This window comes from Cervus elaphus, chromosome 27 (assembly GCF_910594005.1).
Source record: "Cervus elaphus chromosome 27, mCerEla1.1, whole genome shotgun sequence".
NCBI classification, from domain to species: Eukaryota; Metazoa; Chordata; class Mammalia; order Artiodactyla; family Cervidae; genus Cervus; species Cervus elaphus.
The window spans coordinates 26,276,219-26,304,095 of record NC_057841.1 but is presented as its reverse complement, the minus strand read 5'-3'; the positions used below and the strand labels follow the sequence as shown (position 1 = coordinate 26,304,095).

The 27,877-nt window shown below is 39.0% G+C and overlaps 1 protein-coding gene and 1 non-coding gene across 24 annotated transcripts in view; one reads left to right on the top strand and one right to left on the bottom strand.

Annotated features, from left to right (window-relative positions):
• DTNA (dystrobrevin alpha) overlaps window positions 1–27,877 on the top strand; it is a 415,842-nt gene that overhangs the window by 119,741 nt on the left and 268,224 nt on the right. For 12 of the 23 annotated variants that reach the window (XM_043889371.1, XM_043889367.1, XM_043889363.1 and 9 more), the window contains exon 1: window positions 617–827. The exons of 2 other annotated variants lie outside the window; for them this stretch is intronic. The gene's annotated coding sequence lies outside the window, so the exon portion shown is untranslated. Of the gene's footprint in view, window positions 1–336; window positions 444–615; window positions 828–27,877 lie in introns of those variants that run through there. 9 more of the 23 variants (XM_043889359.1, XM_043889362.1, XM_043889361.1 and 6 more) reach the window with 4 other exon arrangements.
• LOC122685072 lies at window positions 7,797–7,900 on the bottom strand. Its single transcript, XR_006338246.1, has one exon. It is a non-coding gene; the product is annotated as a U6 spliceosomal RNA (small nuclear RNA).

Sequence of the window (27,877 nt, the reverse complement as noted above, 5' to 3'; positions counted from 1 at the left end):
TGCGCCATCTCACTTTTTCACTGCATCCATAGCCATTTGGGGTAAAATTATAGGTGAATATCCAAACTTAAATGTGTGCAACAACAAAACTATTTGTCAGGCTCCCAGATATTTCCCTGGTGTCTCCTCAAAGTTCAGGGGAAGAAAAAAAAAAATATCTCAGAAAACTTAACTTGTTTGTGTTCTGCCTACCTGGGAAGTTTTTCACGCTGAGTAACAGAACACAACTTGAGCTGCCTTGCTTTCTGCTTCCAGGAATGCCAATCAGAGAACATTCTTTTTCAGACAGCCAAGTTTGGAAGTCAGATGGCTTCTGGCAGGAGGGAGGGGGAAGGGATGGCAGGGAGAAGAGCAGAGCGAGTCGTCCGGGCTGATCTTCAGTTTCCAAGCGTTTCCGTAATAGCCATCAATGAAAGCATCTCCTTTTACCCACGCGGAGACAGGTATAAAGACAGCTGAATAAATCAGCATTAGACGTAGCAGCGGAAGCTCAGTCAGAGCCTGGAGGGGGGCGGAGGGGGCGGAGCGGGCGGAGGGAGGGCGTTTGACAGCCTGCCATTGGTGAGCTTAGCAAAGGCATCTGCCAGTGGGACTTCAGTGGAATGTGAAACCAAGTCATTTTCCAGTTAAAGATAGACACGGTATACACTAGGATCTGGAGGCTGGATTCTACCCTCCTGCCTCTCGCTAGGATTTCAGAGTCCTGTTGTAATTAACCATTTCGTTAAGGTTGGTTCTTTCCGCGAATGTGCTAAGAATTCATATATGTCCTGGGCGTCCTGGAATTAACAGGATTCTTTAAGAGACCATGGTGTACATACTCTAGGGTAAGTGCAAAGACTGGTTGTAGGCGCGATCGCTTCTCTGGGAAGGTTAATGTGGCCGCTTTCTTTTTATTTGTGTGAATGAAGAAATGATCAGGGAGATTCTCCCCTGTTGTAACTTTCTTAGCTTTCTTGAGATACTTGGCGTTTACTGTTTTGTGAAGTGGAAAGAAACAAAGTATTTCAGCTTGGTTTTGAAATTGACCTTGCATGTCTGTAACTCCAGTTTGACTTCACTTTTACTTTTTCCTCTGTTAACTCCTCCTGAAATACCCTGCGTTTCTTAAATTACACCGTTAGGAGTTACATGTCACAGCATTAAGTGTGACTCTGTCCCCAACCCCATTGGATTGACTGTATTCTTGTCAGATGGAGTTATTTCCCCTGATTGGCATTATGGCATTTTTTAATTTAAAAGATGCAAAAAGAAAATAAGAATATAAGAAAGGAAAAAAATGATAGAAAGTGTGTAAGGAGCCTTTAGAAAATACTTTTTTTTAATGAGAAAAATGGGCAGTTTTACATTGAAGTGAACAATTTATTAATAGAAGTTATTTTTGGGTGTCATCTCATTAATTCCAAGCAGGTTCTCCTCCTCCAAAAAAGCTGATATTTGCAAAGTGAATAGAAGAGTTCTGATTCCATGGAGATTGAAAGGAGCAGGGACTGAGCTGGCTGGTTTGATGTTGCCTGGCTGTGTGCTCAAGATTTCAGAACTTTTTTCTTTAAAAGAAAGAATGACAAACTTTAGTCCTCTTCATGTTTTGACCATGTATAGGTTTTGTTTCTTGTTTTGTCCAGTGACCTCTCGGCTCTCTTAGAGACAGCTTTTCCAAACTTGCACAGCATTCCTTCTGAATAAATACTGGCCATAATAGTCACAGAGTACATGGTATGAATTGAAAATTCTACTTTATATGGGGAAAATAAATGTGCTGACGTGCTTGTTAGAGCGTGAGGCTGAACAGTTGTTACGTGTAACTGGCCAGGTTTTGTTCAGTCACATCAACCAGATTCTAATCAACTAAGTTGGCTGAGCTAGGTACGAACAATGAATGACAACCTTTCACTCAACTTTGATAAGAATAAATAATATACCGAGTTACTTTTCTGAAATGAAAAATGAACATGATACTAACCAGTCACTTAATTTTACAGCAGTTTTGTTAGTCACAGTTAGCATTCCCTAATATTTATAATTAACCCATTAGATTGTAAAAGCTGCAGTTAACTTTCACTTCTCCACATGTGGATGGTACCTTTATACATTTTCCCTGGTGACATGGGATGCCTGTCCTCCTTTGCCTACCTGTGTCCTGATCTGTTGACCAGAGGAAGGAGCCTGGCAGGAATTATAGGTGTCTTCAAGAAACTTGTGAGATGATGCATATGTATATTCACCAAAGACACCAGGACACAAATAAACTTCCCTTTTATTTTAACATATTTCTGATTGAATTATACATACAAATAAAATTACATTAGAATGGGGCTTTGTTTCTGTTTTCAGTGTGCTAAAGAAAACCCCCAAAGAATACAGCATTTGTAAAAAGTTCTTTATGTAAGAATTTTAGACATATGTGGCCAGATACCATTGACAGGAAAGGGGGTAGATGAATATTTCTGTGTTGCTGTGATGTCCCTGCTGACATTGTCAAGCTTTAATTTTATTTCTTTGAACATAGTAAGTATAGTTGCTTTATAATATGTCTGCTCATTCTAATATCTCAAGAGTTACCAAGATTGGTTTCTATTCTTACTGCTCTTGCCACTTGTCATGTGCGGTGTCTTGTTTTCTTGGTTGCTTGGATCTCTTTGACTATCTATCGGAAAAGTATTTTTAAAATCGCTTGTAGGGATCAGTTGAGACATGGTGGTGATGCTGGCTTCCTCCAGAGGGGACTTGGGGTTGTTTCTGACAGGGCCTCTGGAGGCAATATCTGACCAGAAGCACCTGAGTCAAAGGACGGCACCTAAGATTCCTTGAATTATCCTTGTGCAAGTAGCAAGGCTGCAGATGTGTGTGAGGGATGGTTTATTTGGGATTCACTTCTACCTTGAGGGAAGATATGGCCTTTTGAGTCCCCAACTGAAAATCGTGTTTATTAAAGTCCTCACCTGAGGACTATGGGCTTTAACATTCCCACAACACCCTTGGACATCAAGGAGATCAAACCAGTCAATCCTAAAGGAAACAAACCGTGAATATTCATTGGAAGGACTGATGCTGAAGCTGAAGCTCCAATACTTTGGCCACCTGATTTGAAGAGCCGACTCTTTGGAAAAGACCCTGATGCTGGGGAAGATTGAAGGCAAGAGGAAGAGGCAGTGACAGAGGATGAGGTGGCTGGATAGCATCATCCACCCAATGGACATGAGTTTGAGCATGCTCCATGGGATAGTGAAGGACAGGGAAGCCTGGTGTACTGCAGTTCATGGGGTCGCAAAGAGACAGACACAGTTGAGCAACAATAACACCCATAAGGCTGTTTATCGTATAGCTGGTTGCTCAGACCTTTTGCTCCTGATACTCAGATGCCCAAGAGCAGAAGCTTTCAAAGATGTGTGTCTGTCTCCAAGTTCTGGTCTTCTCTCTTGAATTTTTCCATGCCTTCCCCATCTCATTAACTCTTTGCTGTTTTTATATTTGAAATATTTTTAATCACCTTAGTGAGAGTGCCAGTCCAAATTATCTTCGTACTGTTGCCAGAAATGGAAACTCACTCTTCTGCTTTTATAGTCATTTTTTTTAAGATTCTTTATTCTAAAAGAGAAATCCAGCAGTCTGCTGATATTATTGATAATTCCAGATCACTCTTTCTCATTTTTTGTTTTAGTTGTGGCATGATCTGTTGAGGATTTTGTGGAGAACTTTGCAAATGTAAATTTCTGATTGGAAGATTCATGAGTTTCAACCTGATCTGAGCTGTCAACAATGCTTAACACTCCTTCTATTTGTCCCTAGCAGGCCCCTTTTCTTAGTAATCTCTTTAGTCTCTCTAAGCCACCCCCATTGCCTTCACTGTCAGCTGTTGACCTTGACTATTCATGCTTTTTCTTGGCCTATATCATGTATCACCACATTTAACAAATTATGATAAATAAATTCCTTCCTTTCCATCCTCTGAAACTGCTCTATTTCAGGCCTTCATCACCTCCCTTGGCTATTATTATGGCTCCCAGTATTTCTCCTGCCTCTACATTCTACCCCCAACTCATCCTCCATATTGAAACCAACACACCCATCCTCTAAAAATCATACATACAAATGGATTGTCCCCCTACTTTAAAGTCTCTTATAGTTCACTATTCCCTTCAAAATATATTCCTTAATGTGTCTTAGTATGTCACAAAGCCTCAACCTGTTTCTCTAACATTGTCTCCACTATATCACTGGTTATCACCAACACTTTAATCTCACATCATTGGTGCCTCCAGAATATTCTATCCATGATCGTATGTCTGTGCTAGTCTACCTACTAGCTTTTTTTTTTTTTTTTTTTTTTGCCATGAATGCCCATTGTTTATCTCCTTTGCAGGCAAATCTTACTTCTGCTTCAAGGTTGATCTCATAAGTCATGTTCACTGTCCTTTCACTGTGTAGCTCACCACTATTCTGGGAATCCCTGATGGCAGGCAGTGTGTCTTACTCATTTTTGTATTCTCAGTAACTGACACCATAGAAACCATTGAATGCATATTTAAGGAATGAACGGGTGACTGTTTCAAGGAATTTTTTCTCAACAATTCCTTTCTTACTTTATTCTTTTTCCTTCTAAACATCATTATTCTTTTGACCTCAAACTTCTTATGTAGAATAGTGATCTTTCATAGTCTTCAATGTCAAGAAGTGTCAATTAAAAATGTCTGAGGAATGCCCTGGTGGTCCACTGGTTAAGACTCTGCATTTCTACCACAAGGGGCAAGGGTTTGATCCCTGATCAGGGCACTAATGTCCTGCATGCCGCATGGTACGGCCAGAAAAAAATGTTCATTTGGTTATTGTTGTTTCGGTAGATGGGATGCTATCTATTTTCATTTTTGCCAAATGAGACTATATGCCTTGAGTGTGATGATGAAAGAGATGACAGAAGTGTAAGTACAATAAATTAGCTGTATATTATCAAAGAGATTAATAATAAAAAAGAAAGTCATAGAGCTGGAAAACAGACTTGTTTCAACAAATTTAGTTGAGAATGCTGAAGAGCACAAATGGAGAAAGTCACTGTGACACAACTAAATTAAAATCATCTCATTCACACAACCTGAATCTGAACCATTAGAAAACACTGGATTATTTTCAGATCCCGGTATGTGCTAGAAGGAAAGCTTGCTTATGTGATATGATATTGTGACCCTAAAATCTTAAAGTTGGTTACATTTTTTTAAAAATTTTGAGGCCTTGAAGTGCAATATTAATCTTTCTGCTATGCTAAGTTAAAAAAAAAACAAAACTTCATTTATTTATTATAAATTGAATATAGTTGGTGTGAATCAGAGGAGGAGAAAATATAGCTTATTAATTCTGAGGATGTTTAACCAATTTCATATTCCTCAGATCACTTATAAATTTTTCACACACTTGTTGTATGCCTTTGATATGCCAAGTCCTGAGATTTAGAAAACGAAGAAAATTGGTTTCTGTTTTTTCTTACATAGGCCTCTTTTACCTCCACAATGACAAAAACCCTATAAAGTGGATGGGGTCAAAATTTATCTTAAAAATGTTTTGAATCAGATCAAATGATCAAAGTCAATATTTAGTAGATGCTAAATTTCTCCATCATAAAATATGAAAATATAAAATTGACCTTTTTTTTGCCTCATCAGTGAAAGAAATTGAGACTAGCTCTTGAAATCTGACTGATTTTACACTGTAACCTCCAAGTAGCTGAGCTGACTTTTCTTACTAACTTAACAAACCCCTGTCAAGCTCCTACGTCATGCCTTAACTGTGCTTGTACTAAACGATGAAATGATTTACTTCAACCCCTTCACCAGACACTGATACCGGAGTGTGTCCTGTTAAAACAGTGGGTATAATTTACAAATTACCTTATATTACTTTCTCATTTGTATTTTTAATTTGCTTGTACTAATCTCCACACTTGTTAAAAAGTCACTTTGCCTTTTCCCAACAATTTGTGTTTTTCTCTCAGGAATCTATGTTTTAAAAGTTTAAGGATTGCTTTTATTCTTAAAAACCTCATATTTAACAGATATTTTATTATAGAATATTTTAAAGAGACCTAAACAAGTGCTAAAAAAATGTTAAATAGAAAATGTATTTTTATTAGATAGGAAACTGTGTTGTATCATAACATAAAATAGAAGTGTGTTCATTTGCATAAATAAAGCTGGACTCTGCATTCTTGCAAAATAAATATGGCATAAGGATGACTCAGAGACACCCTGAGTCATGAAAGCTTTGTAAATCTCTGTGTATTTTCAAGAGAGCAATAGTTATTTTTATTATTTTTCCTTTTTAGTCTCACTTTACTTTTGTACCACTTTCCTTGGTAATGTGGAAGCACACAGGTTTATGAATGCTGAATAAAATGAATTCACTGAATTAGTCATAGTTCAAGAATACAGGTGCTTTTATTAATTTTATTAAAAGATGTAGACTAATTTTGAATGAAATTTATCTTCTCATGCATTGAATTTTCTAGTTTTAGATGGCTCATTACAACACATTTATGGAAACATATCTACTCATCAAAAGATGTTGTTTTTAACACCTCAGATAAGTGTAACAAGTCTCTCCTAAAATGCACCCAATGTTTCATAGTATTTTGTGGGTAAGAGACATATGTTGTTATTTTCTTTCCTGTATGATAAAACTAAGATGCACACATATGAAGTTCTCTGGGTATACTAGACATGGTTTCCTAAGATTACACATAACCTCTAAATCTTGGTGGTTTAGAAAAAAAACAATATTTCCTTCCCACTCATGCAAAGTGCTTGTCAAGGGCTCAGTGGAGATCCTTCTCCACATTGTTGCCTTTACCAGGAAACGACCCATGTTCCTTATTCTCACACTTCCTTGGCCAAAGCATGCCATGTGGTCACACCTAACTTTACTCTTCAGTTGGATGAGTAACACAGTCCTGTCACTTTCCTGGAGAGAGAAAGAGCTGGAATATTTATGAAGACCTCTAATGAATTCCAGTCATGGATGACAGGCAGCCTCTCAACCCCCAGAAGACCAGAGATCTGGATTGAAACTCTTCTGTAACTTTGGACAGTATCTGATCCATACTTGGTAACATGTAGGCAGCCTACTTGTGATCTGATGCTAATGTCTCTTGTCTGTTTTCGTCCTGTAGCTCTGAGCCCCACTGAGACTTTTTTGGCTCTCTGAATCTTCACCATTTCCAGAGTGACTATGACCTTTCCTGCCATAGTTTCTCCAGGCCTTTGGAATCCTAGCATTTTTACCTGTGCCCACACTTACCTCTCAGGGAGTCCTGCCCATGGAGAGTTCTGGGAAGGAAAAAGAACCTCTGATGAATTAATTTCTATAGAATGTAGAGAGTCAATGTGCAATGCTAACACTTTGCCATCTCTAAGAACTGATCATGTGTAACAAAGAAGTGGAGAAAATGGTACCTTTTAAACATGTTTAAATTTATTTTGTATTGCAGTTTAGTTGCTTTACAATATTGTGTTAGCCTCTGCTGTACAGAAAAGTGACTCGGTCACACATATACATATATCCCCTCTTTTTTGGATTTCCTTCCCATTTGGTTCACCACAGAGCATTGAGTTCCCTGTGCAATACAGTAGGTCTCGTTAGTTGTCTATTTTATACATAGTTTGAATAGTGTATGTCAATCCCAGCCTCCCAATTCATCCCACCCTCTGTCTCCCCATTTGGTCTTCATACATTTATTCTCTACATCTGTGTGTCTATTTCTGCTTTGTAAATAGGTTCATCTGTACCACTTTTCTAGATTCCACATGTATAAAAATATGGAATGCTTCACAAATTTGTGTGTCATCCTTGTGCAGCAGCCAAGCTAATCTCTGTATGTTCCAATTTTAGTATTATGTGCTGCCCAAGTAAGCAGGAGAAAAAGGTAACAATGTAATTCTAAATCCCCAGTACCTGCTTTTCCCAGGGGGCAAAAGAAAAGGACTAGGATGAAGGAAAATGCCACGGAGGAATGGCAATCTATATTATACATTAGAAATAAATAGTTTTGAATAACATCTCTATCACCCTGCTACTCTACTTTTTACTTTGCATTTAGTCTTAAACATTAACAAGGTAAAACTGGGGAATTCAAAGGTTAATGAGGCACTTAGAAATTGAAAAAAAATTTTATATGTATATACAGGCTTCCCCTATGGCTCAGCTGGTAAAGAATCCTCTGGCAATATGGGAGACCTGGGTTCAATCCCTGGGTTGGGAAGATCCCCCGGAGAAGGGAAAGGCTACCCACTCCAGTATTCTGATTCTGGCCTGGAGAATTCCATGGGCTGTATAGTTCATGGGGTCGCAGAGTCAGACATGACTGAGCAACTTGCACTCACTCACTCATACACACACACACACACACACACACATATTCAAATTAGCTTGAGAAATGCTGTGAAATCCATGGCTGATTCATATCAATGTATGACAAAACCCACTGGAAAAAAAATAATAATAAAAAAAAAAAAAAAGAAATACCCTAAAAAAAAAAGAATATCAAACATGTTTATTTAGTAAAACTTTAAAGTGTAAAACTTTAAGAGCCCTTAATGCGAAGGTCAAAGAAATCACCGAGAGAGCAGTGTGGTATATAGCATTTCCCAAATTCATCTGACCTAGGATCCTCATCTGTTTTCCTTTTTCTTCCATAGAGAATTTCCTAGAATTATCACTTCTGAACACGTAAATTTTTTTTGGTGATTTGAGTTAAAAATCCCAAAGACCTTAAAATATAGGCTTAATAATTTTTTCAACTTTTAAGTACCTCATTAATCTTTGAATTTCCCAATTTTGCCTTGTTAATGTTTAAGACTAAATGCAAGGTAAAAAGTAGAGTAGCAGAGTGATATAAATGTTATTCAAAGCTATGCATTTCTAACATATATATGTAAATGGGCTTCCCAGGTGGCTCAGTGGTAAAGAATCCACTTGCCAAGCCAGAGACATGGGTTCAATCCCTGGGTCAGGAAGATCCCCTGGAGAAGGAAATGGCAACTCACTCCAGTATTCTTGCCTGGAAAATCCCATGGACAAAGAAGTCTGGTGGGCTATAGTCCACAGGGTCACAAGAGTCAGATATGACTTAGCGACTAAACCACCAAGCACGTATATCAACAGTATTTGTGTATATCATTTTTAATACATACTTTAATACACTTGGTAAATTCTGGATTAAATCACCCCTACTCCAGTGTATTAATAATTAAAAGTGTGATAATATCATAGCTTATATAATACTTTGAGCACATAAAGTTGAGAATTATAAGGACTTTAAAAAATATCTTTACCTTTGGGTACTATGTATTCTCTTGATAAATGACATTGATTTTAAACACCAGTAGAAATCAAATCTTAAACTGATAGGGGATCCAATAACATTGTTTAACTCTACTGAAGGATATAAGGGAGAAGGAAATGGCAACCCACTCCAATATTCTTCCTAGAGAATCCCATGGACAGAGGAGCCTGGTGGGCTGCTGTCCATAGGGTCGCACAGAGTCGGACACGACTGAAGCGACTTAGCAGCAGCAGCAGTGGTGGCAGGATATAAATTGTGAGATAGCCTCTATAAGGAGCCTGGCTGCATTCAGCAGAACCCAGAACTCAAAAGGGATTTGCACTATTATACCCATTTTATTAGAAACTCTAAAACTGCTATTCCATTTTAGAATGCGATCATACATTAATAATTTATTAGACTCAGTTATCTTTTCTTTATGAAGACCATGTGGAAAGAGAACTCATCTTCAACTTCAACATCTGTTTCTTGATTTTTCTTTCTTGGTTCACCTCCTTTAAGTTCAAAATGTTTAAAACTTAGGAGGGAGAAAGAGACTGTTGGGTTTCAGAAGATGCTTTACTAAAGTTACTGTCTATGGGAACTTTTCTGTGCAAGAAGAAGGGTAATAGACTAAGAAAAGCAAAATGTCCATCTTTTTCTATGTAAAGTGTGTTATATTCAGTTAAGTACTGTAACCACTTAAAATGAACCAATTTGTTCCATGAAATTTCACACCCCCAGCAACTCTACTCAAAGAAAATCCTAAGATATTAGGTTCCCTTACAAGCATCAGGGTGTTTAGGTGTGACAGGGAGCTTGCGTCCTTTCATCGCCCTGTCCACTCTGGTAATTTATTCTGCTTTTCATTTATTTGCCTCTCCTCCCTTGATTTTAAGAGTTTGAGATAAATCAATACATTTTTAACAAAAAATTATATGGGAAATATATCTTCTTTGGGTTCCATAGAAAGAACAATGATTAAATCAAAGTTGTAGACAGCATAAATTCTTAGCACACATTTTTCCTGATGGATTTTTGTTTATATTTTTCCTGGGGTTCTAATAAGATTCAGGAACTATAATGATGTCAGCAACACCTCTAAAAATTCACTGAAGAAGATCTGAAGATCTTTTCTCAGCACTGCTAGGTTTCTGCTTTAGAACTCTGTGAATAACCACACAGCAGAATTTTAGCTTTACCTTATTTGCCAAATTATGAAGTCAGTTATATCTACATCCTGAAATTGCCCAGCACCCAAACATGTATAATGCTGAAAAATATGCTGTGTAACCATTTACCAGACACCAGAAGATAAATCTAAGTTATTTAGATTTATAGTATGATAATCTCTCCTTAAAAATGACATGAGGGAAATGTTTAACTTAATGAGGCAGAAGATCCTGGTGTGCAGGTTACACTGTATTTTTTATTGCACCAGGGTAAATTATTGCTTCAGTCTCCTATATGGTACCCCAGTGGCCTCAAAGACACAGTGTAGCTTCCAGAAATGCCTACTTTTGTCTTAAGCAATAACTTACTCCACTAGACTGTGCTTTCTGAGAATTACCCATAACATTTCTCGCCAGAGGTTGAATTTCTTGAAGGTCATTCACAGGTACTAACTGAACTTGACTATTTTTTTTTTTAATGTAGGCACGTTGATGTGGTAAGTCTGCATACATTAATATAAAAGAGGGAAAACAAGCATTTACTTTCTGCCTAAAACTAGAAAACAAGCAAAAAATTCTGATTATGAAATGAAATTATAAGACATAAAATTTTTTCTTAGCATTTTTACCCTGATGTCTCTAACTTTTTAAATAAATAAGCACAGGCCTTTGAGGGAGGTCTTTGAGGGTCTGGAGAAAGGAATGGCTACCCACTCCAGTATTCTTGCCTGGAGAATTCCATGGACCGAGGAGCCTGGTGGGCTACAGTCCACAAAGAGTTGGACACAGCTTGAGTGCTAACACTTTGAGGGGATGGTACATAAAGATTTCAGACTGTAATAATTAAATATTGCGTGCACGCTAAGTCGCTTCAGACATGTCTGACTCTTTGCAACCAGGCTCCTCTGTCCATGGGATTCTCCAGGCAAGAATGCTGGAGTGGGTTGTCATGCCCTCCTCCAGGGGATCTTCCTGACCCAGGGATCAAACCTGCATCTCTGACATCTCCTGCATTGGCAGGCGGGCTTTTTACCACTAGTGCCACTGAGAAGCTCAGTTAAGTCCTGGATTGGTCAAAAAGTTCACTTGGGTTTTTCTGTAAGCAAAATAAACTTGAACAAGCTTTTTCACCAATGCATTATATAGTTCCAGATTGCCAAAAAAAAAAAAAAAATCTTAATCCTATATGGAGCACCAGTGTATAAGTCTAAATGTGTGTGGGAGTTTTTAAAACAAGCTCTACTTTCTAATAAAGTAACATAGGAATTTAATTAAAACAAACCAAAAACTCCTCCCGCCAATCAGTACTGCAGCATTTGGATAAATGTTAGAGCTTGTCAGTTTTCAAGGCAGAAACATTATTCCAGGCTTTCTGCCAAACCGTTACTGGTAATCAAGAGACGAAGCACATGAAAGTACTGGGCCTGGCTTAGTTAGATATGTGTGTGCTAAAACACATTTCTTATGCAAGCCATCGGAATTACAATTTAGGAATATACAAACACACAATGCTTTTGTAAGTCTAGGAATATACACACTAAAATACAACTCTGTGCTTAAAGGCAGACACAGCTTGTGTTGACTGGATCCTTTCTTTGTCTTGAGTGGTTTTATTATCCAGCCACATTTCTCTCAATGACTGCATGGGAAGAAATTAAATTATTCATATCTGGACAAAATTTGGGATTGCCCTACATGCTTAATTTCTAGGGACTGCTCAAAATTTCTCATTGATAGATGGGTGATTTGGGCTGTTGTTTTCTGTATTTTGATTTAACCAATTTAAATAAACATCTGTTTTCCCATAGTGTCTAAAAGAACAATTTATATGATATAATAGTGCTATCAGAAAGTAATCAAAGCAAGCATTTTTATGAAAGGAAGACTGAAATGTTTTTAAGTTCTTAGGGTAGGAGAGGAATATTGAGTAAATAACTGAGTATTTGCATATATTATTTTGACCACTGGAGGGCTCTCAGATTGTTTTACATTAATTTTTTAGAAATCGATTTGATATAGCTGTAACTTGAGTAAAACAAATTTAAGTCTTGGCACTATAAAGTCTGTAGAGTCACCTAGCTCTTAAAATGGTACGTGTTCTCAAAATATAAAAGGGACAATCAGATTTAATTTACTGTGTTCTTTCACTGTTTCACAACAAATACCTTTCCACCAAAGTGAACAAAGCTGAATAAAGCGATAAATGGGTACTCGCAGGACCCATGACCTGGAGCCAGAGTTTGAAATGGTCTGCTGTTTATAGCAAGTTTTTTGAAGTCTCATGTATTTGCATTTGCCTGTGTGCTCGGTCCCTTCAGCTGTGTCCAACTCCTTGTGACCCTGTAGACCGTAGCCCCCTTTCCCATGGGATTTTCCAGGCAAGAATACTGGAGTGGGTTGCCATTTCCTCCTCCAAGGGATCTTCCTGACCCAAGGCTCTAATCCACAAAAAGACAAGGAGTCTCTTGTGTCTCCTGCTTTAGTAGGCAGATTCTTTACCACTGAGCCACCTGGGAAAGCCCATATTTTCATTTACCCCATAATAAATCTTTGGTTCATTAGCATAAAAGTATTTTCTCCAAATTTCCAGGAAGATGCACCTTGTTTCTCCAAAAACTTCTCATCCTCCCAAGTTGCTGCTTGTATCCTTTAGAATTTCCTTTGATTACAAATCTCTTTTTCTCAAGATGTATAGCTTTATGTAGTAAGAGGGGCAAGAAATGCATGTTAAATATATCGATCACTCTGGACAATGATTTTAAAGAAGGCTAGAATGGAGTCTGATAAGAATGGGAATACTGCAAGAGTCTGTTCATAAAACATTAGATGTAACTGATTCCATAATGCCTAGTTAGATAGATCACAAGAATAGGGGTTCCTATGTATTTTTTAGTTTAATTCCTTAGAAATCTATTTGATATTGCTAAATATGCTTTAGCCAAGCTCCAAAATGGACATCCTAACAAAGAAACTACACTTCATAGTTTTCTCATAGTTTTGGCCCTTCTGCAATACCATGAAGACCCACCAGGAGAGACGGGAGAAATGTTGGTCACCATCCCCAGCACTCTTGGCCCAGAGTTTGTCCTGAAAGCTCCCTCTTCTATCTTTTCATGACCTCTTGGCTTCTTGTAGCTGTCTCCCATGAACACTCTAAATTCATAGTTTTGCTGGCCATTTCTTCACCAGCTCACATAATCCATTTTACCCAACATCAATAGGTCAGAAGATACAGAATTACACAGATCAAAGAGGAGAAAGGCAAAAGTGGTAACATTTTAATACTCAGAGGGGAAGATTATCTCCTGGTGGTTCTGCTTCAGATCAGGCTTCCAAGGTGGCTCAGTGGTAAATAATCCACCTGCTAATGCAGGAGATGCGGACTCAATCCCTGGGTCAGGAAGGTCCCCTGAAGATGCAAATGGTAACTTACTCCTGTATTCTTGTCTGGGAAATTCCTGGACAGAGGAACCTAGTGGGCTATATAGTCCATGGGGTCACAAAGAGTCGAACATGACTTTAGCAACTGAGCACGCACTACTTAATAAACAGCGAAATGCAAAGTGGAGGATGATAACAGTGCTTAATCTGGAAGTGACTATGATTTCAAATCCCTGTGATTTGAATCTGAAGTGGCTATGATGCCAATTCAGGGGACACCAGAAAACTTCCCCAATCCTTGATAAAGCTACCCAAACATTATGCTGTTTTGATAGATTCAGTTCCAATTTTAAATCTTATTAAAAAGACCTGTCTTCCTCATCTTATATATCTAAATAACTGGATTGGTATTCAGGTAAATTGGAAATATCTTCATATCCTCAAGTCTACAGAAATATAGGCAACCAGAGCCATAATGATGACTTGGTTTTGCTGTCACAATCAGGATTGGCCTTAGTAAGTAGTTCTACCTTTTACAAATTTTCACCCTAGAGGAAAGACTTTACTTTAGCAGTGCTAAAAATAAAATATACATCCTCTAGTATTCAAATGAATAATTCTCAGTAATTCTACTTGAAGTATTTAACACCCTGGTGGACTCATCAGCATGTCTTTCTATTCAGATATTCAGGTATCTGATGAAGGCATTTCTTAGGTTCTTTTATAGATTCAGATACTATAATGGTGAGTGTGTGGGCATGCTTTTATAGATTCAGATACTATAATGGTGAGTGTGTGGGCATGCTCAGTTGTACAACTGTGTCTGACTCTTTGTGACCCCTTGGACTGTAGCCTGCCAGGCTCTTCAGTCCATGGAATTTTCCTGGCAAGAATACTGGAGCAGGTTATAAAGGTGAGACCTAGCCATAAAAATGTCTAAACCCAAATTGTTTCTTTCATGCTTTAAGGAACTTATAAAATCATAAGAGCAGAGTTGTCAATTTTTTTTTCTTTTGAGAAAAAGTTTATCCATCTGTTTGTGTATTGGAATGACCCGTCCCTGTATAAGAATATGTCAGGCTTCTTAGTTTTTCCATGAGAATGTCAACATGGCACCTTTTCACCTATTATTTAAGCATATAGATCTTTCTTCAATCAACTGCATAGAATGTTGGCACTTCTAGCAGCTATCAAAAGATTTAACCTTGAATTGATTGTGCTAGCTAAGAGTTTACCAGCACAACTTCTCCAAGTGCTATAGCAAGTTAAATCACATACCTAGACCTCATTGTCTTAACCCTTCCCTTCCCTCTCTGTACATATTTAATGTCTTTACTGAGGAACTGTTTCATTTTATGCCCCTGAGTCCTTTTCAAGTTTGCCATAAGACATGGCACTTTTGGAAAAGAAAGAAAGAATGATATTGAACAACTGGGATAACATTACTTGATACCTTCAGAATAAGGGACTATGCCATACAATTCTTATAGGAATTTGTGCTGGGGAAACATGTATTTCTCAAGATGATATTGTAAACTTTCTTTACTGTACAAGGAAAATGATATGATCTGTCAATTTCCTTTTTTGTTGTGACTGCCCAAGTTTCTTCCTGTTTCACAATAACATTCATCTGTCTCATTGGGGTATCATTCATGCTTCCTTCAGCTGTGATTTTTGACTCAAGTGTGAGTCATTGCTCCACTGTTTCTTATCATCAAGCAGATAATAGTATTTATTGACTGAATATGACTTTGCGCTGTCCTGTATGTTTTTAATGATGGAACACTCAATGCTGAAAATAGGAAGTAAAATTTCACATCATCAGGAATGATGAACAAGACTCTTGAGAATAATGGAATAAACAGTTACATTTCTTAGGGGCATTTGAAACTCATTTTTTTCAGAGACTTTGATGATATCCTTTTATCTGTGCTCCAGTTTTGCCCAGATTATCTCTCTGTTGCTATCAGTCAGGTCACATTGTATTTTACTTAGTTTTATTATCAGCAAGTTTTCACTTTCTTCTAGCTTGCATGAGAGGACGCTTGACAAAATAGTTAAAGCAATAAGATTATGCTTGATTACAATGTGTTTATGTCATCAGTTTGTCCTTTTCTAGCAACCAAGGCTGTTGACCAAGTACATGAGAAGACATCTATAGCCTAAGGAAGATCTTGCCTATGAGGCTGTCTTTATAAGAATTGGGAGAATCAGAACAACCATGACTCCTAGGGCTGGTGTTACCCTCGTGGAAGTCTTTTATCATCTTGGGAGACAGGCTGGAGAGATTACTATCAAAGGCCAGAACAGATCTGTCTAATTGGCAGTCTGTAACCCAGGTCTCCTGACTTATAATCCAGAAGTTTGTTATTCCTCCCGTATGTTGCATAGGTTCTCTGAAACAATATATTTTACAAAAAGAGAATGACCCAGCATTTCCTCACTGTTGGATGATCACACGGAGCACCATTTGGGGTGTGGGGTGTGGTCATTTCTCTCTCTTGTGCCAGTGCATAGATGGTTTGCTTTGACGTACACTTAAAAAATGGGTAGGTCCAGGGGAATGGAGACAGGGGAGGACCTCATGAATAATAATGCAGTCACAAAGGAAATACTTGAGAACACTGTGGTCAATCGGCTCAGTAAAATACCACATGGTCTTTTATGCAGGTGAGCTTGTCCATTTCTCTTATAAGCTAACCCAAATACCTTCATGTCAATTGTGTGATGTTGGTTTAACCTTTTTTAATATTTTACTCTCATCTATTAAATGAGAATAATAAGGTAGGTGTTTTAAGATTGAAAGGATTCCATAAGTTAATCCACGTGAAGAGTTTATGAGCTCATCATATTGCCTATAGTAGAATGATACCTATGAAAAGTATAAACAGTTTGGGGGAAATGCTGATGCCATAATGTAACAATAACAAAGAAGACACTAAATTGTGCTGTTGGTCATAACTATGGTGATACTGGTATATTGATAGAACCTAGAAGAAAATATTAATTGTAGATATCTTTAAATTTTGATATATAAGGGATTATTTTCTTCTGTATTATATAAATATTTTATACAATTATACAATACTTATCTGCTATACAAACTTGCAATGGAGGACATAAAAATATGCCTAGAAAAATATAGAATTTATAAAAATGTATCTCAACCCATTAAAATTTCTTCTTTTGGATATTAACAATTCTTGGATCCTTAGAGGGAACCAGAGGCTTTATTTGCTTACAAACATTTCTCTACTAGTGTTCTCATCATATACACTGGGAAGTAGTGTGTTCCAGTCCAAGTCCTCTCTGGCCTTGTAGACTAGTTCATTCCCCTGTAATGAAAATTCATCAGGCAGAGAGAAATGTCATCCCATTCTCCAATCTCAAATCTTGATTTGTAGGTGCTTATTTCTTTCCCCAGAACCTTTCTCTTTTAGCAAAGAAAAAGCTTGGAAGAATTATGCATCCTTGAAGGACATACGGATATATAACTATAGTAAGGTGGCACCTAAGAAACCAAACATATTCTGTAACACTTCATCACTACAGAAATAGAAAGAAGCAGGGAGAATCTTCTCTGTCCATGCTGTGATTAGCTATGGTGGTGGTTTAGTCACTAAGTCGTGTCTGACTCTTGCGAGCCCACGGACTGTAGCCTGCCAGGCTCCTCTATCCATGGGATTCTCCAGGCAATTAGCTATATTGAGGAATGATAAACAAGGGAATGTTGTCCTTAATTTGGCAGCACTTACACTTAGCATAAATGTTATTACGCTTTGACATTTTTGGTGTGCTCAGCTTACCTGTAAACAATTCCCCACCATGCACTTTGCTCTTACCTTATAATTATGAAATACTCTATGTGTTCATCTAAATGAAGACATTATACCCATGAGAATTAATCATGACTGGGAGAGTTCTCAGTGCATAAATCAATTAGAATGAGTCAGCCTTCCTACTCCACTCCCATTGCTTTTAAAAACAAGCATGCACATTTTGATGAGATCTTACTCCTCTGCACACTCCCCCACCTCTTTGAGAATGAATTTTCTAATATTATACTGAGTCCAGAGAAGCTCAGCTCTGGATTGAGTCACCAGATTTTATAGCTAAGGAGTAGGCTTAGACATCATTTAGTGACTAGTACAGTCTGTTGGTTTGACAGAAAAAGAAAGACACAGCCTGGAGAGATCGATTTTGTCCAGGAACACAAGGACCAAGAGTAGCGCCCAGACCAGTTCTGTTCTGTTACATCTTGAGGCTTTTTAAAAGTCCATGGCAGCCATTCTTCAGTCCTTACTACAATGATTTGCCAGCCTCAACTACTTTCTCTTACGGAGGTCATCCTGCTTTGCATTATTTGTAGGCAATATCATGAAATTGCTTTTGATAAGGAAAACCTAGGGATAGAAGGATTAAAAATTAGTCTGTAAAGCATTTTAAATCAATAGTGACTGTAAATCATGGTTTTAGGCAAACACAGTATCAGATAATTTTCTACACACAGAACAGGCAAATGGAAGCATGCCCTTCAAAGGCTAGGGTGGACAGGTCATAATTCTGCAACAAGCATTACAATCCTCTGAGTTTCTTAACCATTTTTCATTCTTCCTTTCTGCCTGTGTCACTTTGAGAAGCTTAGACCCAGCCGTTCATTGTTAGGAAATAGTATCTTTGATGTTCTCAAGGGCTTTGTGTTGTGAATAAAGAGAGGATTTCAAATCAGTGGATGCTTATTTTTATGCTGGAACATTAAAAAAACAATTGCAGTTTTGACTCAGCATTTTTCACATTTGTAAAATCATGGGTCAAATAAGTGACCCTTGATAATGAAGAGAATCTGAATCTTTTTTAATTCTATTTTTTATTCATTCACCATCTGCTTTGGTCACCAACCCCATGCTAGTTACTGTCAGAGGTCTATGGATGCAGTCTCTGTCTTCAGGAAGCTCACGGAGTGCTGGAGAAAGCCAGACACACAAGCAAATCGTCATGATTTCATGTGACAGATGCCGCAACATAAACCCCAAAAGGCACAGCAGAGAGGGCAGAGGGTTACCAGAGGGAATGAGAAGTGAGCTGGAAGTTGAAAGATGGCTCCCAAGTTTGACAGGCAGATTTGGGGGGTGGGGTGCACAATACGAATTCAAAATAATATTTTGGAAGGAGCAAGCATCTGTTTAAAAGTATTGGAGGGGCTCCAGTTTCATCCATCTCCTCCCATTATACAGAGTGAAGTAAGCCAGAAAGACAAAGAACATTACAGCATACTAACACATATATATGGAATTTAGAAAGATGGTAACGACAACCCTATATGCAAAACAGAAAAAGAGACACCGAAGTACAGAACAGACTTTCGAACTCTGTAGGAGAAGGTGAGGGTGGGATGTTTCGAAAGAACAGCATGTATATTATCTATGGTGAAACAGATCACCAGCCCAGGTGGGATGCATGAGACAAGTGCTCGGGCCTGGTGCACTGGGAAAACCCAGAGGGATTGGGTGGAGAGGGAGGTGGGAGGGGGGATCGGGATGGGGAATACGTGTAAATCTATGGCTGATTCATATCAATGTATGACAAAACCCACTGAAATGTTGTGAAGTAATTAGCCTCCAACTAATAAAAAAAATAAAATTAAATTTAAAAAAATAATAATAAAATTTTAAAAAATAAAAAAAATCAAAGTATTGGAGGGGTACAAAAATATGATGTGCTTAGGTAACTGAAAATAGTATTGGTAAAGCATAAAATGCATTGTAATAAGTGATGCATACTAACACTGGACAGATAGAAATATCATGAAAGTTCTTTATGAATATTTTATAATTTTATTTTATTTGCCTGTGCTGAGTCCTCGCTGCTGCAGAGGGTTTTGCCCTAGTTGCTGAGAGCGGTGGCTCTCTCTAGTTGCAGCACACGGGCTTCTCATTGCATGGCTTCTCCTGCTCTAGGATGAGTGGGCTTCAGTAGTTGTGACACATGAGCTCACATTGAAGCTTGCAGGCTCCAGAGCACAGGCTTAATTGTTGTGGTGCACAGGCTTAGTTTCTCTGAGGGATGTAGGATTTTCCCAGATCAGGAATCAAACCCATGTCTCCTGCGTTGCCAGGTGGATTCTTTACCACTGAACCTCTAGGGAAGCCTGTTTATGACTATTTTAAAGTGGTTAAATTTATACTGCAGCAATGAGAAACCATTCAGGAATTAAGATCAGGCAGTGGATTAGTTGGGCATCCCTGGTAGCTCAGTGGTAAAGAATCCACTTGCCAGTACAGGAGACTTGGCTTTGATCCCTGGGTCAGGAAGATCCACTGGAGAAAGAAATGGCAACCCACTCCAGTATTCTTGCCTGGGAAATCCCATGGACAGAGGAGCCTGACCGGCTTCAGTCCATGGGGTCACAACAGAGTCAGACACAACTTAGGGACTAAGCAACAGTAGATGAGTCAATCTGAATTTTAGAAAAACCACTATTGCCACAGTCTGTAAGAAAAGCTAGAGAGCAAAGACCCCAAATCAGAACAACAACAAAAAGGCAATACACTGCAAATCCCAAGCAAGAAACATTAGAGCCGAATCTTCTAAGGAAGTTGCAGTGATTATTGTAGTGAGAAAGAAAAGGGAGGATAAACCCAAATGATATTTCATAAATAGAATCAGTACTGTTTAGAGACTGGACAGGAGGTATGGAAAAGTGAGAGATCAAGGATGGTTCTAAGGTTGTGGTTCTGGCAACAGGATGGATGGCAATGTCATTCGTGATGATGGGAAATGTGGGAAATGTTCAGGTATGGGAAAGGTGAACACAGCGGTTTTGGACACTGAATTAGAAGCTCTCATGGGACGTTCATGTGAAGATGTTCATTAGGCACTTGGATAAACTGGCAGAGGTGGGGGATGTCTTGTATAGAGACATGATTTAAAAATCATTTGTGTATAAGTGACTAAAGCTATGAAAAGTGAGCTATCCCAGGGAGTGAAAGTTGCTCAGTCATGTCCGCCTCTTTATGACCTCATGGTGTATACACCCCATGGAATTCTCTGGGCCAGAATACTGGAGTGGGTAGCCTTTCCCTTCTCCAGGGGATCTTCCCAACCCAGGGATCAAGCCTCGAGGATCGAACCCAGGTCTCTGGCATTGAAGGTGGATTCTTTACCAACTGAGCTACCAGGGAAGCCTATTCCAAGGAGAGGTAGGCTAAAAGGAAAACAAAGATGAGGAGAACCCAGTGAACACTAGTGATTTGAGCTGAGGAAGGGGAAGAGCATCTTCCAGAGACTTTGGGAAGAATTAGCCAGAGTGAAGTCACCAAAATGGCGGCCTCCATCCCCTCCCAAAGAACAGCAGTTAATCAGATGCGTGCATGCATGCTGAGTCGCTTCAATAATGTCTGACTCTTGGCAAGGCCATGGACTGTAGCCCACTGTACATGGGATTCTCCAGGCAAGAATACTGGAGTGAGTTGCCATGCCCCTGCTCCAGGGGGTCTTCCCAACCTAGGCATCGGACCCTTGTTTCTTATGTCTTCTGCATTGGTAGGAGAGTTCTTTACTCCTAGTGCCACCTGGGAAGCCCTCCTAGTGAGATACCCATGAGCAAAAGCAGCTCTTGGAGGCCTCGAGAGTCCATGTAAGAAACTTCAGCAAAACAATGGAGCAAAACACCAAGAATCACACAAAAAGAAAAGGAAGATGGCTTTATCTGCATCATCCCACCACCAGGCCAGCTTGGAGGGAAGCCGCCAGCTGGAAAGAGACCCCCTTACTAGGAAAGGAAGAGTGGGTGAGAGAACCACTTTCAGGGAGGGCGGCTGGCCAAAAGACACCCAAGATGAAGGACTTTTAAAAAACATATCACTTTGAAACAGGAAAGACTTGAAAATATTTTAATAGTTTATATGAAAAAAATTCATGGAAATGGAAACTTTATCGAATCAGAAAATAAAAGAGGAATTGATAAAGTTCCAGAACAGTCTAAACAGGGAAATCCATAGAATAGGCATTTGTGTGCAATACAGCACACTTAACTACAAACCAAGATGCACATTGCTGTTGTGTTTGGCCTATACTTTTTTAAAAAGTTTGACTATAAGAAAAACCTATTTGAAGTGACTAGATTGCTTTGGGGACTGTTTCATGAAAATACCATTAAAAAAAAACACTTCCATTATTTATTTTAAATTTAAAATGCTGATTTTTCTTGACCAAGAGAAGTAGATACAATACTAGTCTTTTGAAAAATTTCCTGCTCTCCCTTTTGCCAATGATCGCATAGTGTTAGAAACAAGATTTCTTTTGGATCATTACATATTGCGACAATATATATTCAGCAGAAAACGTTTTTAGAAAAAACTAAATTATATGGGAACTGGTACTGCATTCTTAATGAAGAAATCAGAACTGACCTCCAAGTGTTGTAGCTAACTCATGATGTGAACGAGTGTGTCTTACCATCGGAAGAACAACTTGAATTGTTATCAGTAAGCCACACTGGTTGAATCCAAAATGCCAGTTTGATATGTAGGACATGAGTAACCTGAAACTCTCTAGAAATATGATTTTTCTTCTTAGAAAATACTTTGGGTTGAAAAATGTGACTGTATATTTGTGTTCATGACAGGACCACCGTGAGTTCCCCAGCGAGTGCGAGTGGTAAAGAATCTGCCTGCAATGCAGGAAACTCCAGTTTGATCCCTGGGTCAGGAAGATCCCCTGGAGGAGGGCATGGCAACCCACTCCAGAATTCTTGCCTGGAGAATCCCATGGACAGAAGAGCCTAGGGGTCTACAACCCATAGGGTCGCAAAGAGTCAGACGTGACTGGACTGACTTAGTACGGGACCACCACAGGCTAGAACTCTGACAGGCACCAGTCACACAGAATAGGTTGGATCCCCGCCAAATGATAGCCCTGGGTCAAGGACCAAAAGATGTAATCTTCACCAAAACAGGGAACAGAAACCTAATTCAGGAACCAGAATATAAGCCTCGAATAAGATCGAGGAGACAGACTGCAGGACTTTGATTTTGGTTCTGCAGGAACAGCAATAAACATTGGAAACAACTCAAGGGGAGCTCCATTCCTATTGTTGATGTTGTTCAGTTGCTCAGTCATGTCTGAGTCCTTTGCAACCCCATGGACTGCAGCACGGCAGGCTTCCCAGTCCTTCACCATCTGCCGGAATTTGCTCAAACTCATGTCCATTGAGTCGGTGATGCCATCCAACCATCTCATCCTCTGTCATCCCCTTCTCCTCCTGCCTTCAATCTTTCCCAGCATCAGGATCTTTTCCAATGAGTTGGCTCTTTGCATCAGGTGGCCAAAGTATTGAAGCATCAGCTTCATCATCAGTCCTTCCAATGAATATTCAGGACTGATTTCCTTTAGGATGGACTGATTTGATCTCCTTGCAGTCCAAGGGACTCTCAAGAGTCTTCTCCAACACCACAGTTCAAAAACATCAATTCTTTGGCTCTCGGCCTTCTTTATGGTCCAACTCTCACATCCATACATGACTACTGGAAAAACCATGGTTTTGACTATATGGACCTTTGTTGGCAACATAATGTCTCTACTTTTTTTTTTTTTTTTGTCTCTACTTTTTGCTATCTAGGTTGGTCAGAGCTTTTCTTCCGAGGAGCAAGTGTCTTTTAGTTTCATGGCTGCAGTCACCCTCTGCAGTGATTTTGGAGCCCAAGAAAATAGTTTGTCACTGTTTCCATTGTTTCCCCATCTATTTGTCATGAAGTGATGGGACCAGATGCCATGATCTTAGTTTTCTGAATGTTGAGTTTTAAGCCAGCTTTTTCACTCTCCTCTTTCACCTTCATCAAGAGGCTCTTTAGTTCCTCTTCACTTTCTGCCGTAAGGGTGGTGTCATCTGCACATCTGAGGTTACTGATACTTCTCTCGGCAATCTTGATTCCACCTTGTGCTTCATCCAGCCTGGCATTTTTCATGATGTACTCTGCATATAAGGTAAATAATCAGGGTGTCAATATACAGACTTGACACCTTTCCCAATTTGGAAACAGTAATCCTTTCCCAATTTGGAACCAGTCCATTGCTCCGTGTCCAGTTATAACTGTTGCTTCTTAACTTGCATACAGGTTTCTCAGGAGGCAGATAAGGTATATTCCTTTGAATTGGATTTTTAGACAATGTTCTGGCAGATACAAGTGCCTTTTTATAAAAATAATGTATATTACAATGATTTTTCTTTTCTTGTTTGCACAAAGCCCTTTCATGTCTCTTTCTGGGTCTTCTGTTTCTCAGTCCAGTCTTCACTAACTAGTCTTAGGAGCTCAGAGGTATCTTGTACTAATATTAGGAGAACATTCATAGAAGCAATACCTACAGTTAGTACAGGTAAAAGGACATAAAGGGATAAGGCAAGACTTTTCTACCCTTCAATTCATTTATTTATTCCATTAAATAACTTTTGAGCACCTATTATGTGGCCAGAAGTGTGCTATATTCTGACCATCAGCCAGGCAGAGAGATTGTGAATAAGCTAATGGTTCCAGGTCTAAAGTGCATGCTGAGAGAGAAGGCATGATGTGTAGCAAGAAATGCAGCCATATCAGTGAATGAGGGGATCAATGTTGTTTTCTAAAAGTTGCATTTTTAAAGCCATAATTCTTCCAAATGTGTTGAAAATTGTCCCCAGGAGCTATTTTAACTTTACACAGACGCAGCGCTTTTATAACAGGAAAATGTTCATATTTTCAGCTCGAGTTCTTAAGTGGAGACAACATGGCAGATGCTTTTGCTAAGCTTAAGAGGTTGATTTGAACTGAATTTTAATTAAAATTGCCTAAAAGAGCTGGTGAAAAGTTTTGTCATGATTGTCTGAGTCCATCAGAAGTTCTGCCTCCTCCAAAGAAAGACAATGTCGAACCTAAATCAAAATAGCAAGGGAAAACAAAACTAATCAGTTAGTGATTGGTTATGTCATGAGGTTTCATCAAATGTTACAATAAAGTAAATTTTCATTTTCCTTTTGGCAGTTACAGATATACTAATTTATAAAGATATTAAAGCAAAAAATTGACATGGATGTACAATCTTATGCCGAGAACAGCATAATACACTGGTATGTGAACATTTCTATAAAAAGTACCTACTGACTAGTTCAGTATCTATTTTTGCACTTTTTATTAGCTAATGCCTGTTAAATACTGATGATCTGGCAACACAATTGATTAAATTTAAATGCAGACTTTAACATTATTTTTGAACAAATGAATTAGGAAAGCATCAAACTGTTTTCTTCTCACATGCCAAATGGCAACATCATTTCTTCAGGGATAATCATTTTTGACTGTGGAAATGTTGGTTCCTCAAAAAGAGGGCAATAGGGAATACTGCAATATTGAACAAAGTTTAAGTTTAATAGAGACTTAATTAGCAACTGTTGTTCAATTCTTTTTATAAACAGTGCTATCTTAGGTACTCAGAGAGATAAAAGATGAATTAGATGGAACAGCAACTCAACCAGAGCTCACAATATACAGGGGGAAACAGCTGTGATAAGTGTTTTAAGAGCTGAATAAACAACATCCAGCCTGATAGTATTGCAGAGAGCCAAGAAATTAATTCCAGTTGGGGAAACCTTTGAAATAATACATACCAAGTGGAGCATTCATTGCAACAGGGAACAATAATACAGACACATGACATGGCCCTTTCCTTCAAGGAACGTACTGTCTTCTTGAGAAGATAACAATTATACATAAATGGAAGACTTTATAAATAGAGAAAATATTATAAAATTTGCAATTACATAAAAAGTCTCTGATCAGAAAATAAAGGCTCAGAGCATTCAGTAAAGGGAGAAACTGGTATGGACTGGAGAGGGTACAGGATACCATGGTGATGGTGGACCATGATATGGGCTGGAAAGTGCTAGAATTATTTGCAGAAGCAGCAGAGGGGAAAACCAAAATGATGAGAACGGTGAATGAAGACAGGGCTGATTACAGCCTGTTTTGTGACCTTCAGAGGCTGACCTGGCTGAAGCAGAAGGCCTTCTTTGGGGAGTTTTAGAAGGACAGAGTGATAGCATAAGAAGGCATAGGGTGCACCATGAATGCCAAGATCAGGAATCAGGCTTGTTCTGCTAGGAACAGGAAATCTCTGCAGTTTGTCCGGCAGCTGAGTGACACAAGGAAAACCGCTAGAAAGACACCTTAGAAAGATCATTCTGGCAGTTACTGCTTTCATGCAGGATCATTTTATATAAAGTGCCGCTAAACTGTTTGGCATCTGTAAAGCGTTAGATGTACAATGTTGTTATTACCTCAGACACATACAGAGAACTGATGAGTGTTTATACAACCCTTGTACTTGTAGAAAGTGTAATATAACCGAGACTTAGAAGAAATCATTTGGTCGGCCTGCTGTACCATAAAGGAGTAGATGAAAAACAGATACAATGGATTAGCCTATTTTAAAACAATGTGAGAGAAATGGAAGTGGAGATGTTACGTGAAAGGAAAGATTTATATCCAAAAGCACCTATCTCAGATATTTTAGGAATCTTCAGAAGGTGCCCTGTAGTGGGGCAAAAAATAACTTCCTTTTGTAAAATTTTTAAAAAGGGAAAAATATCTTTTGGAATCACAAACTAGTCATCTCAGCTTTAATGCCTGACAAGAGACACGGTCAACAGGTTGCCAGCCACCAACAGAACATTCACTGTAGGCAGGAATCAACAAGGCCTTGTGGAGAAAGAATCTGGGCAGATCAATCCATTTCTACCCCAGACACAGAAATACATCTTAGTGCTAAGGAGGTAATGTGTGTTAGTCTCTCAGTCATGTCTAACTCTTTGCGACCCCATGGACTGTAGCCCTCCAGGCTTCTCTGTCCATGGAATTCTCCAGGCAAGAATACTAGAGTGGGTAGCCGTTCCCTTCCCCAGGGGATCTTCCCAACCCAGGGATCGAACTCAGATCTTCTGCATTGCAGCTGGTTTCTTTACCATCTGAGCCACTAGGGAAGCCCAAGGACATTATAACTTGGATAAATATTCCTAAGACTTTGGTATCTCCTGTACTTAACATACTTTTTTAAAATGAGCTACACACATACAGTCTGTGGGTCTTGCTTGTGGGCATAGCTGATGTGTTTATATTAAAATATTAATCATTAATGAAGGAGGTCTCACTATTAATATGGAAGCATTTTTCTGTATCTGATAAACTCAGTGGTCAAAGGTTTGTGCTAATGGTGTCAAAGCAATGGGATTCCATGTGGTCTTACTTTGTCCTGGAATCACATTGCCAGCTGGACTCACTCTTTCCCACCAAATCACAGGGCATGTTGTCACTAGAGGAACCGACAAGAATAGTAGAACAATATATAACCATCATCATTACTGGAAGAAAAAATTGCCCTTAAATCCTACTTGTGCAGAAGTCCCTAAGCACAGATAAGTCTGGCAGTCAAATAACCAGTGGCTCACGCTCATACAAAATACTTGACATATCAAGAGAACTGATGGTTTAACTGACTTAAACTATTATTTTTCTCTATTGGTCAAAGCAAGAGTCAACTCTTTGAAAAAGACCCTGATGCTGGGAAAAGTTGAGGGCAGGAGGAGAAGGGGGCTGTTAGAGGATGAGATGGTTGGATGGCATTACCAACTCAATGGCCATGAGTTTGAGCAAACTCCAGGAGATAGTGAAGGACAGGGAAGCTTGGCATGCTGCAGTCCATGGGGTTGCAAAGAGTCAGACATGACTTGGGAACTGAACAACAAGTCAAAGCAAACAAATTCACCCTTGAGCCCAAGCATCAGAGCTCATGGAGAGGCGTGGCATCTGAAAAGGCATGGCATCCACAAATGAAACGGCCCTCAGACCTCGGTGCTATACAATCCCCTGTTCCGTGTTCTTAGCCATCGCCAGGGCATGGTGCCCACCTCTCCTTCTTGTGTTTGGGGAGGAAGGAGGTCATTCCTGACCTGTACCAGTGCAGCTGTGCTTATTGAGAATTCCAACCACGG